Raw genomic sequence first — 15,276 nt, 5'->3', positions numbered from 1 at the left:
AGTCGTTCGCGCAAGTCACAGCTATTTGCGAAAAAATTTGAATTTAAACAAGGTTCTCAAGTCCCTGCCGTCAGCCCTTGGGAGTAGTGACAAAGAAATCTTGTTGATTCAGAAACCAACTACCCCAATGTTTTATGTGTAACGTTCGACAGCATATTAAGTTGCCCGCAAGCCATAGCTATTTTTCAGATATTTGCGACATGATCGGTAGCAAGTCTCTGACCCCCAGCACTTAAGGTTCTGACAAATAAACAATATGCAGTATCTGCTTGAGTGTTAACGCCGTGATCATTTCTGCCAAGATCTAGTGGACGGACTTCCTCATCCAGGCACGTCAAGAGAAATCTTTTCGATCTGGAGAGAGATAGGTCCAAAGGTACAAGCGAGAACCTCTAGAACGACGAGGATATCCGGCAGGCTTGAATGGCATTAACACTGATGCAGTTGCGTAGGGAGTACAAATGTACTGAGACCTCTCCAAGGAAAACACAAGTGGTGCAGCCGCATCAATTCATATTAGTGCAGTTCTTCCATCAGAGGAATATGAAAATATCCGCCTCTAAATACACAGCAACACTGTTTACCACCTGAAGGGGTAAAATGAGGGTCTCCCTGAACACATTCGTCCATTGTGCCCTGATTCCGATCACTAACTATTCTAAGATATTGAGGCCGGTACGTCGGGAAAATATGAAGATCATTTGAATAAAGAGAGGTCCAAAGATACAAGCGAGAACCAACAAGCCTATCAGGCAAAATTCACACTGATGCAGTTGGGCAGGCAGTACAAACACAGCTAACATTTTTTGCCGAGAGCTCTGATACCAGATTTTTTCCGAACTTTTTAGACGTTTGATGAGAAAATTAACCTGTTTCTTTACGAAATTTTTCGATTTTGCAAAACTCTCTGATTTCGGAAAGAATTCGGCAACTTTTGCAATGATTCGGACCGTATTCGGAAAGAACTCTGAAAAAAAAAATGTTACCACCGCCATCTATGACAGAAAATGAACGCTAGCTGCCAAGTGAAGACCCGGTCGATGCAGCCGTTTCAATTCATATTAGGCCCGAACTGATGGCACCTCTACCTTCCCAGCAAAAATACTCATTACAAATTGGCCTAATTTCTCATTATTTAAACACGGGCATGTCATAGGGAGTAAGTACTTATTTTTTTGCCACTAAAAATTAGATAAATAAGTAGTTACTCCCTGGTTACTTCAAGTCGTAACTACTTATTTATTTACTTTTAAATGCCAAAAAATAAGTGCTTACTCCCTATGACATGTCCGTGTTAAAATAATGAGAAAGTAGGCCAATTTGTAATGAGTATTTTTGCTGGGTTTCTACCGCACGACATCTTTTTAGCTGGCCAGCTAACCCCCACTCACCTATCTCCTGATTCTTTTTTGAAGCAGCCTGGTAGGGCTTCAGAATCTGGACATAGATGAACCAGAACCAGATAACTGAATAAAATATACGAATGAACATATTTACGTTGTAACAACAACAGACGGAAATGGCTAAATCGATTCCAAAAAATTACGAAATTTAAAATTTCACAGAAATGTATCCAAATTAAATGTGAATTGCACGACTCCATACTTTCCTAAACTAGAACCAGGAACGTAGAAAGAAAACTCGACACAACTTCGAAGGGGGTCATGGACAAAATTTGAAATTTTGCTACAAAAATATACAAAAATGACTATTTGGGGAGAGGCGGAGCCCTATGATTATGTAGGAAACATATTATATAAATTTCGCTTGTAAACAACCAAACACACATACTTACATACACATAATTCAATAAAACTCCTTCAAACACACACACACAAAACAAATTAAATAAAAACAAACAAACAAAATCAAAGGGTAAACAGAACAAAGTCAAAGGTCAAATAAGCAACCAAAAACAATTTCGATATTGACATAATGTTGTTTGGATAAATGGACGGATGCTTGGGTGATAGGCAAAAATAGTATAAAGCTACGTGTAAGTATGGGTATGTCAAGTCAAGGAATTCATTCTACAGAATTACAAAAAGAACAACTAGAAAAATAACTAACAACACTAAGTTGGATGTGCCACAAATAAAAACGATGAAACAAACAACATCAAGGAAGGCATTTTGTTTGCGTGAGCGGCAAAGCTTAAAATTGCTAACAACAATAAAGCAGGTCCTTACAAAAGCGTCATGAATAAAAATTTCAGAATGTGCAAACTGGGCGCTTTGGTGTAAGTTTTATTCACATTTACAAAGACAAACACACCCAAACTAGGTGACAACAAAGTAAACGTCATCAAAGATGCTGGCGAAGGAGGACAGACTACAACAACAGCACACTCACACAGTAGCAATGGTGGTAATGGTATTAGCAGCGGTGATGGTGGCAAAAACAACAACTTTGACGACGCCAACGACGAGGCCAAAAATGAGAAAATTAAGAACACACAAAAAAGACAAAGAGCCACAAACAACACTCGCACTCACTCGACAATCAACCAAACAACCCAACATAACGGGAAAAGGAAACATTCAGAGGCAAAGGATGTAACCAAAACGACACCCTAACAAAGTCCTTGTCCCAGAGTTCTTCATCAATGTAAAGCGCAGCACTTACAGCGTTTTCAAAAGGGAAGACCAAACGAACAAGATGACGAAGAATAAGAACACGAACAATGATGGTATTCTTTAGTTTGTCGACGACGACAACGATGACTACAAACACAGGACCCTTCAACATCCTTTAGGTTTTTTGGACAGAAAAATAAATGGGCCTACTTCCGTTTCCTTTAGATTGTTTTTTTTACACACACAGAGGTTTCACAAGAAAAATACCCACACATCTACAAACTGAAATACAAAAAGTCACCAAAGGGTTAACAAACAGTAGAGTAAATAAGCAGAGAGTGATTTGAAAAGATTTGCTATGCTTTTGGCAAGATTACGTTCTTTTATGAATAAACCATGGGTACCACCACCATCACTCTTCTTCTTCGTACTAACTTACATTACAATGAGTCATGCAACCCCTTTGCTATGAACAAATAAACACAACAACAGCAACAACAAATTATATCACAAAATTCCATAAATCCCATAATTAAGTTCATAGTTATTTCGAGAGGTTCTTGTTGTTGTTGTTGTAGTTATAGTAGAAGCAAAAGAAACGGTATTCAAAAACAAGTTTTGTGGGGGTTTTCATAACGCTATAAGGGTCTATACTCTATCTTACATCACCACAACTTTTCCAAAGCTAAATAAAATTTTTTTTTTTTGGTTACGAAGAGAAGTAGCTTGGTGAAATATGAAAATAAGGGCGCAAAAATTAATGAGGACTATAACATTTGCCACTGAAAACAAGTAAAAAAGATTCAGCTAAATATCCTTAGCCTATGACAACAAAAAAGTAACCGTACTGATGGACCTGAATGTACTATAAGATTTAAAAATAAATAGCATTATTTTAGGTGATAGAATAAGTTTTGGAGGTTTCCGGCCTAAAATTTTCAGGCGTTTGTAGAATAAAATTATAGCATTGTAACGAAGACTACTAAACTGATAGCGAAGACGCATTTTTATACCCTCAGCCTTTAGGCTAAAGAGGGTATATACACTTTGATACGACCAAAAATGTCCCTCATCGAAATAATGGTTTTAGACCCCAAGTATCTTTGTACGATATCCGTTTCAGACAATTTTGAGTAGATCTAGCAATTTCCGTCCGTCTGTCTGTCTGTCTGTCTGGCTGGCTGGTGCGCACGATAACTCTCGATCGGTTCAAATTTTGGGTATCGAAATATTTTGTCCAGATTTGATTTAAGTTCGAAGATGGGCCATATAGGTCCACTCCTACAGGTACCCCCCCCCCACAAAAGTTCAAAAATGTTCGGAAAATTTGTGTGTACGATACCTCTTGAAGGAAGTAACCGATTTGATCCATACTCTGCACATCGTGAAATTTCTACCAAACTTAGGTGAGGTTCCAATATGGGCTCAATCGGTCAACTTCTTCGGGTACCTCCCACACAAAATTTCGGATAAGTTCAGATTGGGACCTGCTCTCGAATCGCTTCGGTTTTTGTTGTAGAATCTTGTATTCACCGCCCCCCATGCGACGGTACAATTTTTATCTGGGGCAAGTCCGTACTTCCTGAGAAAATAGCCTGAAAAGTACAAAAAATCATTAGAACACCGTGTGTAGTGGTTGGAGCGCAAGATAACTCTCGAACCGATCTGCCGATTTTGTCCAAAATTTGACCTTCGTCATATTTTGTCCAAACTTAGCTTAAGTTCGAAGATAAGCCATACCGGTACACTGCTTCATGTACCTCCCCCACAAAAGTTCAAAAATGTTCGGAAAAATTGTGCGCACGATAAGTCTTGAAGGGAGTGACCGATGTGGTCCATACATTACACACCCTAATATATCTACTAGATGTATATCAGTTTTGAATATGGATTATATTTGTCCATTCCTTTGCGTACCTCCCACACAAAATTTCGGATAAGTTCACTTTAAGACCTGCTCTCGAATCACTTTTATTTCTGATGAAGCAACATGCATTCCCTGCCTCAAATACGACGGTAAAAGTTTTTTCAGGGGCAAGTCCATTATTTTTGATAAAACTGCCCGAAAGGTGTAAAACCCCATAGCACCATATGTAGTCGCTGCAGAGCCCTATAACTATCGAACTGATCAACCGATTTGGTCCAAAATTTGGCTTTCGTCATGTTTTGTCCAAACTTAGTTTCAGTTCGAAGATGGCCAACAACATCCGGTACTATCCCCTCAATATTTAAAAAAAATTCAGTAAAAAATGCAAAATGGAATGCACGATGTCTCTTGAACGGGGCAACCAATTTGTTCAAAACTTTGGATCTCCTAATATGTTGTCCAATCTCAGTTTAACTTCCGAAATGACCGATATCGATTTTCTGGTCCAAAATTTATGCGATGACCCACTGAAATGTCTAGTGGGTGCGATATCTAACAAAAATAAGATCAACTTTCGTAATGGACTATGTTGGCCCATTCCTTTAAGTACCTCCTCCGAGACACTTTTGATTTTTTGTCGGCAAGTTCAAATGTCCAAAATGGGCCACAAAATTCTGAAAACACCCTAAATACAATCGATCTGTCCGTAGATGATAGTTTAAATTCAGATAGGCTGAGGGTATATCTCTGTCGGCAAAGCCGACGGATACTTTTTTACTTGTTTAGGATGACTTGGTGACAAAATATCCCGCACCTAAAGCGATAACTAAAGGCGTTTCTAAAGTACGTTGCGAACGGACCGACGGACGGACATGCATAAATCGACTCAGAAAGTTATTCTTTGCATATCCCTAGAAGGAACTATGGGTCTATCTCTTTTCCTTAGGCATGTTACATACAAATGCACTAACACATAATACCCTTACCACAGGGTGGTGTAGGGTATAACAATAAGGTTGCAGCAACCAATGGTACATCACCCGGCAGTCGCGTCTAGAGTAAGGTATCAAAGACAAAAGCCGACTTTTTTCGATTTTTGCCTTCAAACTAAATTAAATTTAATGACAAATAACTGTTCAACGTTTTGGTTTAGCCCGATTTGAGAAATTTGTAGGGGATGCAATATTTATTATTAAATATAATTAAATCTAACTTACTTATACATACTTACAGCCTAACAAATCCATTAAGACTAATGTCAATTTACCTGAAAATATAAATACAAATAAAATACATTTAATATAAAATATTACATAACACATAAAATATTGTACATGGAATGCCATGAGTTCGACTGAACATTTTTCCTAGGGCCTAATTATGGATTTCGATATCGAGTTTAATGACATTTAGTATGACAGCATTCCTTATCGAGTGAAATTGGAGAGTTATTCAACATGAATTTGCAAGTATTTGCTCACAGCTACATTGCCTATCGTAAACAAACAAAATGAAAGATTTCTTCTTGTCTTTCTGTTTGAAATATGAAAATAGTTGTTTGTTGTAGGTTTACAGAAGAAAAATAATATCTGTAAAAAAATTTTAGCAGTTTTTTACAAAAAATATCAAGAGAAATTGGGAAAAGTACTTTGCAATCGTTTTGAGAAATAGTAATAATATTATAATTAAAATAAATGCATTCATTAACCAGAAATTATTGTTTGCAACCTTTAAAAATAATCTGAAAAAAGTAAATATTTCGGCAACAAAAAAATATTCAATATTATGTGTGTTCGTTTCAGAGTTCGAAAATAAACAGTACACTAACATAGTGTACCGCTCCGAGAACAGTATCACTAAAATATTTTTAGCGTTAGTGTTCCGGAACACAAACACTAAAAAATATTTTAGTGATACTGTTCCGGAGCACAACGATAAACGTAGTGTTCCACATTTTGGTACACTAAAAACGTTGGGTACCGCAGTCGGAACACTAAAAATCGTAGTGCTCCGCAGTCGGAGCACTAAAAATCGTAGTGCTCCGCAGTCGGAACACTAAAAATCGTAGTGCTCCGCAGTCGGAACACTAAAAATCGTAGTGTTCCGCAGTAGGAGCACTAAAAAATCGTTGTGTACCACATGTCGGAACACTAAAAAATAACGTAATGATAATGTACCACACACGATTTTATTATGATTTGCGAGGAAAATTAAATATTTATAATTTTTGAGATAAGTACAAATTAAGACATAAAAACTCAGATACACCTCTTAAATCCATGTATGTATACATATTAATTAATAACGTTGGGTACTTAAGTAGAAAATATGAAAAACATTGATTCGGTTGTTGTACATGAGTTTATTATGATTTGTGAGGAACATTAAATATTTTATAATTTCTTTAAATAAATACAAATTAAAAAATAAAATTTAGTAGAACACGTGAAAAACGCCTGATTTGATTTTTGGACAATGGATCAATAAAAATCGTAGTGTTCGGTTGCGGAGCACTAAAAATCGTAGTGTTCAGACTGCCGGATCACTAAAAATCGTAGTGTTCCGACTGCCGGATCACTAAAAATTTTAGTGTTCCGACTGCCGGATCTCTAAAAATCGACTGCCGGATCACTAAAAGTGTTAGTGTTCCGACTGCCGGATCTCTAAAAATCGAAACAATGGAACAATAAAAATCGTAGTGTTCGGCTGCGGAGTACTAAAAATCGTAGTGTTCCGACTGCCGGATCACTAAAAATTGTAGTGTTCCGACTGCCGGATCTCTAAAAATCGAAACAATGGAACAATAAAAATCGTAGTGTTCTGCTGCGGAGCACTAAAAATCGTAGTGTTCCGACTGCCCGATCACTAAAAATCGTAGTGTTCCGACTGCCGGATCTCTAAAAATCGAAACAATAGAACAATAAAAATCGTAGTTTTCGGCTGCGGAGCACTAAAAATCGTAGTGTTCCGACTGCCGGATCACTAAAAATCGTAGTGTTCCAACTGCCGGATCACTAAAAATTGTAGTGTTCCGACTGCCGGATCTCTAAAAATCGAAACGCTGTTAATTATAATTTCTGAGGAAAATTAAATATTTTATGGTTTGTGGGACGAGTAAAAATTAATAAATAAAATGCACGTGTTTTAAATTAGTTACAAACGTTGAGAGCTTTAGTAGAAAATTAGAAAAAAAACATCATCATTAATTGATGAATATTGTTTCTTGTACAAATGGCAACAGGTACAATTTCCACAAAATAATAAGCGTGTGGTAGTATTTATCCCGAAATCATAAAGTTGACTTTAAATGTACAATCCTGCTTGCGGAAAATCAGCACATTCTCATTGAGTGATATTGTTTGTTGTACAAATATCAACAGGTACAATTTCCCAAAATAATAAGTGTCTTCAAACGTACAAGTCTACTTGGGAAAATCCACATACTTTCTTCAACTGAATTCACTGAGGAATTTTGTTTTTGATACAAAAAGTTACAAGTACAATTTCCGCAAACATTGTGTTGTTATCAATATTTTCCGTTCCTTATTTCTTTTGTTCACATTAAAAAAATTAAGTAATTCATGAAGATCAAGAAGACAATTTTTATACGAATATGTACATCTTTATGAAACTAAGTATTTTTATTCTGATACGTATGTATATACTGAGCGTCTAAATATGCAACCACAGTAACGTGTAATATTTTAGATTATATGTAACAAAAAATGTAAAATGTTTTATAAAAGTTTGTACCGCATACATCTTGTCATATTTTCTACTAACGTTCTCAAATTTTGTAACTAATTTTAAGTACATGGATATAACATGCTCATCTTAATTTGTATTTGTTAATTTTTACTTGACCCAAAAGCCATCAAATATTTCATTTTCCTCATAAATCATAATAAACAGATGATTACCAAAACGTCGAACAGTAAAATTTTTACTGCTCCATTGTCCAAAAACCAGTCAGATGTTTTTCACATTTCCTACTAATTTTTATTTCTAAATTTGTATTTATTTAAAAAAAAACATAAAATATTACATTTTCCTCATGAATCATAATAAACTCATGTGTGGTACATTAACTTATTCTCATATTGCACGTGGTACACTACGATTTTTAGTTATCCGGCAGTCGGCACACTACGATTTTTAGTGATCCGGCAGTAGGAACACTACGACTTTTAGTGCTCCACAACCGAACACCACGATTTTTATTGTTCCATTATTTCGATTTTTAGATATCCGGCAGTCGGAACACTACAATTTTTAGTGATCCAGTAGTCGGAACACTACGATTTTTAGTGCTCCACAGTCGAATACTACGATTTAGTGCTCCATTGTCCAAATCAGATATTTTACACATTTACTTCTAATTTTTATTTATTAATATGTATTTATTTATCCTAAAAACATAAAATATTTAATTTCCCTTATAAATCATAATAAACAGACGATTACCTTAACGTTACTTTTTAGCGTTTCGGCTCGTGGTACGCTACGATTTTTAGTGTTCCGACAGTCGGAACACTACGATGTTTAATGTTCTGCAGTCGAACACTACGATTTTTAGTGCTCCATTGTTCAAAAACCAAATCAAACATACATGGATGTAACATTTTATCTCAATTTTTATTAATCAAATTTAACCAAATATTTCATTTTCCTAAGAAAACATAATTCCTTTGTTATTTTTTAGTGTTCCAACACGTGGTGCACTACGACTTTTAGTGATCCGGCAGTCGGAACAGTAAAATTTTTAGTGTTCCGGCAGTAGGAACACTACGATTTTTAGTTCTCCACAGTCGAACACTACGATAATAATTTAATAAATAATTTATTAAATAATAAATAAATACATATTTATTTATTCTAAAAACATAAAATATTTAATAAACACATAATAAACAGACGATTATCTTAACATTATTATTAGCGTTTCGGGTCGTGGTATGCTACGATTTTTAGTGTTCCGACAGTCGGAACACTACGATTTTTAGTGCTCCATTGTCCAAAAACCAAATCAGATGTTTTTCACATTTTCTTTTAATTTTTATTTATTAAAAAAATATATATATAATATTTTTTTCGATTGCTTGAGTGGAGTATGTATATAATATTTAATTTCCTCAGAAATCATAATAAATTAATGTATGGTTCATTACCTTATAGTTTCAAAACGTGGTACAAAACGATTTTTAGTGCTCCGGCACGACGATCTTTCTGCTTCATTCCACAAAAACTAAATATTGTTTTTTCATAATTTTGACCATATTTCGCAATGTGTTTAACTAATTTAAGCATACATGGATGTAACAGTTTATCTTAATTTTTATTTGATCAAATTTAACCAAATATTTAATTTTCCTAAGAAAACATAATACCTTTATTATTTTTTAGTGTTCCAACACGTGGTGCACTATGATTTTTAGTGATCCGCCAGTCGGAACACTAACATTTTTAGTCCCCCGCAGTCGGAACACTACGATTTTTAGTCCTCCGCAGTCGGAGCACTACGATTTTTAGTGCTCCGGCAGTCGGAACACTAAAATTTTTAGTGCTCCGCAGTCGGAACACTACGATTTTTAGTCCTCCGCAGTCGGAGCACTACGATTTTTAGTGCTCCGGCATGCGGTACACTACGATTATCGTTGTGTTCCGGTACAGTATCACTAAAATATTTTTTAGTGTTTGTGTTCCGGAGCGGTACACTATCGTAGTGTACCTATCCACCTTGGTACGGTACAGAACGGTACGGTACGATACCATAGTGTTTATTTTCGAACACTGGTTCGTTTACTTACAATTTGTACAAATTGTTACTGGATATTGTTCCTTTACTCTACAGTACAATGCCAGAGACCTTAGTCGTTTACAAGAAGTTACTGGACTTGTACAAATTTGTACAAATTATTGAGTAAACGAACACACCTATTAGTATCCTTTATTTTAAAGGAGTACAAGTTCTAAAAGAATACGTTTTATCCAACGTTGTTTACCAAAGGAAATACTCTCTCAGAGAGCCTAATGCAAAAAAAACCACCAACTTCTCTCTCATTTATTTTGAGAGAGAATTATTAAGGTAGATGTATTAGCTTACAACAATGTCAAAAAGATTTAGCAAACATTAATAATTTTCTTATTTTCTTAGCACAACTTCATTCCGAAATTATTATTTAATGTGTGGTTCAACAAATGTCACAATTATTTACATTTTTTTATTCATAATTTTGTATTTTAGTTTTTGCTTTGAAATAAACACATTTTTTTTTTTGTCATCTACCTTCATATTGTTCCTTGAAGGACACATAGGCTTTCATAGTTCGATTACAGGTTACTTTTGAATCAACCGATGAATGATTTCGATTGAGAACCATGTTACGAGTACATACTCGATCGAATCGAAAATCGTAATTAGGCCCCTGATCGATAAAACCCTCTCAGTAGAAGTGGCGTTCGACAAGTCACACAGCAGCCAAAAATTAGTTCAATATATTTGGTGACGTGACTTTCTTACGTAAATTTCGGAAAAAAGAAATTTGGCTTAAAAAAAACTTAAAAAAAGATAAACTAAATCACAAGTTTCGTGGAGCAAATTTATTGACATAAGTAGTTTTCTATGAAAAACTAAGTTCCTGACAGGTCATCTCTGTATATCAGACATTATATGGCTCAGACAATGTTTTACAATCACTAATTTTATATAAGAAATAAACGACTTCACGTGACCGAAAACTTGTTACGAAGTATTGAAGTTTAAAAATTAACAATTTGATAAATTATGCTTTCGCTTTTCTACATAATCTAATCATACATAATCACATCCTCCCTTTACTTTATTCTAATTTATTTCTACAAACTTTCCAAGGCTAGCAACTTATCGTCTTTCTCGTTCGCTAATATTCCCAAAGCCGTAACACGATATATCTTTGAAATTAGCCAAAATGAAAAATGTCTGTGACAGATGTTTTAGCCATAAACCTTTATAAAATATTAATATTGTCATAATTTCTTAAGTTTCGACTGTGGCTAAATTAGGTTAAGCCCCAACATCTGATACAGATAGATTATTGTGAGTGTATAAGTTTGTATGTAGATTCCCTATTATGGTAAGCATAATTATGGCTCCAATGGCGCGTTGCTGTTCAACATACATAAATATTTAAAATGATTATTTCACAGGCTTTTCCACAAACGCAGCCTGGCACTTGTGAGCCGCTTGCCACACTTTTCATACTCGAATTTCCAGTTGCAAGTCATTATTGTTTGAGCTATTGTGTGAAATGACCATACCCCAACAACACTTGACCTATACAGAATGAGTTTTGGATATCGACCATCTACAACGCTCCACATTTTTTTCAGCAAACAACCACTGATAATAATCCCATGGCAAACTTTAACATCACGTAATATCCTGATGTAAAGACAATTCTATACAGTCATAGCCTGTCAGTTGTCGCTCTTCTCGGTGTGGATTTTTATTCACATTCACTTTTTTGTGTGTGTGTTATTTTCTGCAATGAAGTGTCGATTAAACAATACCCCGATGGAATATTATCTGCTTGCTGCAAACCACATAATCCAGTGACAAAGGGCAGAAGGGTTATTTTACGCTGCTGACTGCTGGTAGACATGACAATAGCTCAAGTTGTAATAACGAAACGAATTTACAACTCCCTTAACAAAAAGCAATATTCCTCCTCTACTTTCTAGCTGAGGAGCATTTGTCATACGTATTAACTGTAAAGTCAATCTCCATCCATCGTTGAGTATAACAACAGTAATCCTTTTTCCTTTAAGAGCAGAGAGAAAGGAGAAGCTCTCATTCAAAAATACACACACATATATTGACACAAATCCTTCCTTCCACACAAAAAAAACGCTGTATTAAAATAATGGTTTAATGACAAAAGTCGGTCAAAATGAATATCTCGCTAGTTGAACGAAAGTGTCTAAAGGATATCATATATCAGGGCATACATACCTACATCTGAGCAAGGAGAACGACTGAAAAAGAGCATACACCACCACATTATTTTATAAAGGACCATGGCAAACAGGAATAATGTTTGATAATAGATAGGGGGTTTTATTTTCTTTTTTTTAACATTAAAACTGTGAATACCTCCATTTACATAGAGGCCATCGTTGAGATAATGGCAGTGGTGGTGTTAGGCAAATAAATGGCTCAGATATACACACCCTTTCCACTAAGCAAATCGAATTTGGGGGCCATACTCTGCCGTACAGTGATTAAAGGAAATGCTAACTAATTAATACCAATTAACAAACTATTCAAGAACTGACAATCTGAAAGAAATTTGCTTTGAATTAAAGCCGCAGCTTTAACATTATATATGTATATATACACACAGAAAAGAGTAAAATAGAGTATTGTAAAAATATATGTGGTTGGAGCAACCACATATTTTGTGTCGAACTCCACAATGATACAAAATATATGGTTGCTCTATCAATGTATAATATTAAATATTTACAATATACTATTTTGCTCTTAGAATATAATTTCTTTAAAAATATTCCTTCTCTGCGTGTATTTGTCGTTTGTTCCTGGTCGACTTAGGTGGTTATTATGTGTGGGGTTTTTTAAGCTTGCAGACCTAAGTTATGTAAATAAAAATTCCTTTTTATTTCATTAATCCCGACGTTTCGTCAATTGTTGTTGATATCTTCAGGGGATGCGTCCATTAATTAAAAACATTTTATTACATCAATTCTTCAACTTATAATAAATTTAATAAAATTTGCATGAAGCTATTTTCGTCAGTGCACAAAATTAAAAATTGCAAAACCTTAATTTATATTAACGGCTACTTAAAAAACGTGTATCACAGGCATCTATATTGCAATTCGGTAGCTAATGCCCAGGTTACACTTAACCGGATTAACACAGTGGATTTGGGTTTCAAATGTCAATTCCATAGCGCAAACGTCAAATAAATCTTCTCGAAGTGGGTTAACCCGGCAAAAAACTCTAGTGTAACCGTAATATGTTGTTCGTGTCCTCTTTGACGTTCATTGTTTTGTATACTCGTATTTTTTGCTGGATTCGTAAGCTCTCTATTGTGTATCTTTTATTATCTTTGTTCTCTTTATCAGGCCAGTTTTGGCAATATGTTGGGCTAATGCCGTTGTTTGTGTTCCCTTTTCAACGTCAGTTTTGTGTGCTCCCACTCTCGTTTGAAGTGTTCGTTTTGTTGTACCAATGTATACAAGATCACAGCTTTATTGGTCTTCCCCATACATTCTATCTCAGGTGGCTATAGATACCGAATAATGATCCTGTTAGACTTTAATAGTGACAAATGTCATTATTTTTTCCAGTTCATTCAACATCCGTCATACAAAAAGTCCAACACTAAGAAAAAAAAAATAAGAGGGATATAAAACCTACCTTACAATGAAAGAAAGAAGAATAGGGAAAAAACGTGTTTTAACTTCCATGATAGTAGATTAAAAATGAGAGAGCAGGCCATAGGCCATTACAATAGTTCAGACATCGCAATCAATTCAAGAAATAGCATAGACCCAACTCCTTGCATTTTCCACTAGTTCAGACACCGTAACCAACTCAAGAAATAGCGTAGACACAATTCATTACATTTTGCTGGTAAATACGAGGACATGCAACGGTTTGTGTCTATGCCAATACGTCATATGGTGAAAATGCCAAGAACTATTTAATTGGCTTCGGCCTGATCTGTCATTCTTAGCCGACTCATACCATTAAAGAGTCCAGAGTTACATACCACGTTTTGGCGTAGACACCAACCATTCTACTTGTTCAGTGGATTGTGTCTATACTCATTCTGAATTTGTTGGTATATGCCTGCACTAGTTTAAGGTGTTTTGGTTTGCTCTCTCATTCTTACGCTACTCTTGTTATGTAATGTTAATGATATGTTTTTGTTAACCAAAGCCTAAATCATATTTTCTTCAATTTCACTCGATTCGATGAAACACTAAAATCTTCAACTCAGTCCTATATGCGACCATGTTCTGAACAAAGGCATGGACGAATAAATAAAAAATATTGGTGTCGACATAATATACGAGGGGAACTAAAAATTTCTCTAGCCTAACAATGAAAACGCGGATATTTATCATCAAAAACAGTTTTATGGTTTTCTTAGGTAGTCTCCATCGTGACTTACTTTTTCATACGCTCAAACACCTCCAAAACCTGGGTTTTAAACGCTTTTACAGCAACTTCTGGCGATTGACGGTATTTTTCGGGTTCATACGCATTGTTCCATGATTCATCACCTGGATCCATCTTATGAAGCACCGCCATCGAATTTGTTCCAAGTTTCTTGCAACCGATTGAAACGGAATCCAACGAGAAAAAAACCAGTTTTGGCGCCAGGTGTTCATACAAATCAAATGTTAGTTGGCGGAATAAATGCTCAAGGATGTCTCTATCTTACGGTATATAACGTGGCGACTTTGCATTGTGCGTTAACGCACGGCTTCGTTTTTTTCTGGCACAATGACCGTTTTTGGACACCCGCACTGCCTTATTTAGCAAGTGTCGGCCACGATGGAATTCATTTAACCAGTTTTTCATAGTGCAATAGGATGGTCCTTTATCGACATATAAAGATTTAATTTGATCGATGCTAGGGATAGGTAATGGAAAGCAATAATCGATTTTTCGACTTTTCGATTTTCGAGTTTTCTTTTGAAACTGTAAAACCGCCAAAAGTGTAAAACCGCCAAGTCCACAATCTATGGGCGAACTCGACAATCGATCACAAGATAATCGATTATGCAATTTTCTCTCCAGACAAAAGTCGACTACGATTT

The 15,276-nt window shown here is 35.5% G+C and overlaps 1 protein-coding gene across 12 annotated transcripts in view; it reads right to left on the bottom strand.

Annotated features, from left to right (window-relative positions):
* bol (boule homolog, RNA binding protein) overlaps positions 1-15,276 on the bottom strand; it is a 335,751-nt gene that overhangs the window by 124,068 nt on the left and 196,407 nt on the right. Inside the window, exon 2 of one of the 12 annotated variants that reach the window (XM_073984017.1) lies at positions 5,675-5,710. The exons of the other annotated variants lie outside the window; for them this stretch is intronic. The gene's annotated coding sequence lies outside the window, so the exon portion shown is untranslated. The remainder of the gene's footprint in view (positions 1-5,674; positions 5,711-15,276) is intronic. 12 annotated transcript variants of the gene reach the window in all.

The sequence above is a fragment of the Musca autumnalis genome, unplaced genomic scaffold, assembly GCF_047663935.1.
Source record: "Musca autumnalis isolate F117 unplaced genomic scaffold, ASM4766393v1 scaffold_4, whole genome shotgun sequence".
Classification (NCBI taxonomy): Eukaryota; Metazoa; Arthropoda; class Insecta; order Diptera; family Muscidae; genus Musca; species Musca autumnalis.
This window is presented reverse-complemented; position numbering and strand designations above follow the sequence as displayed.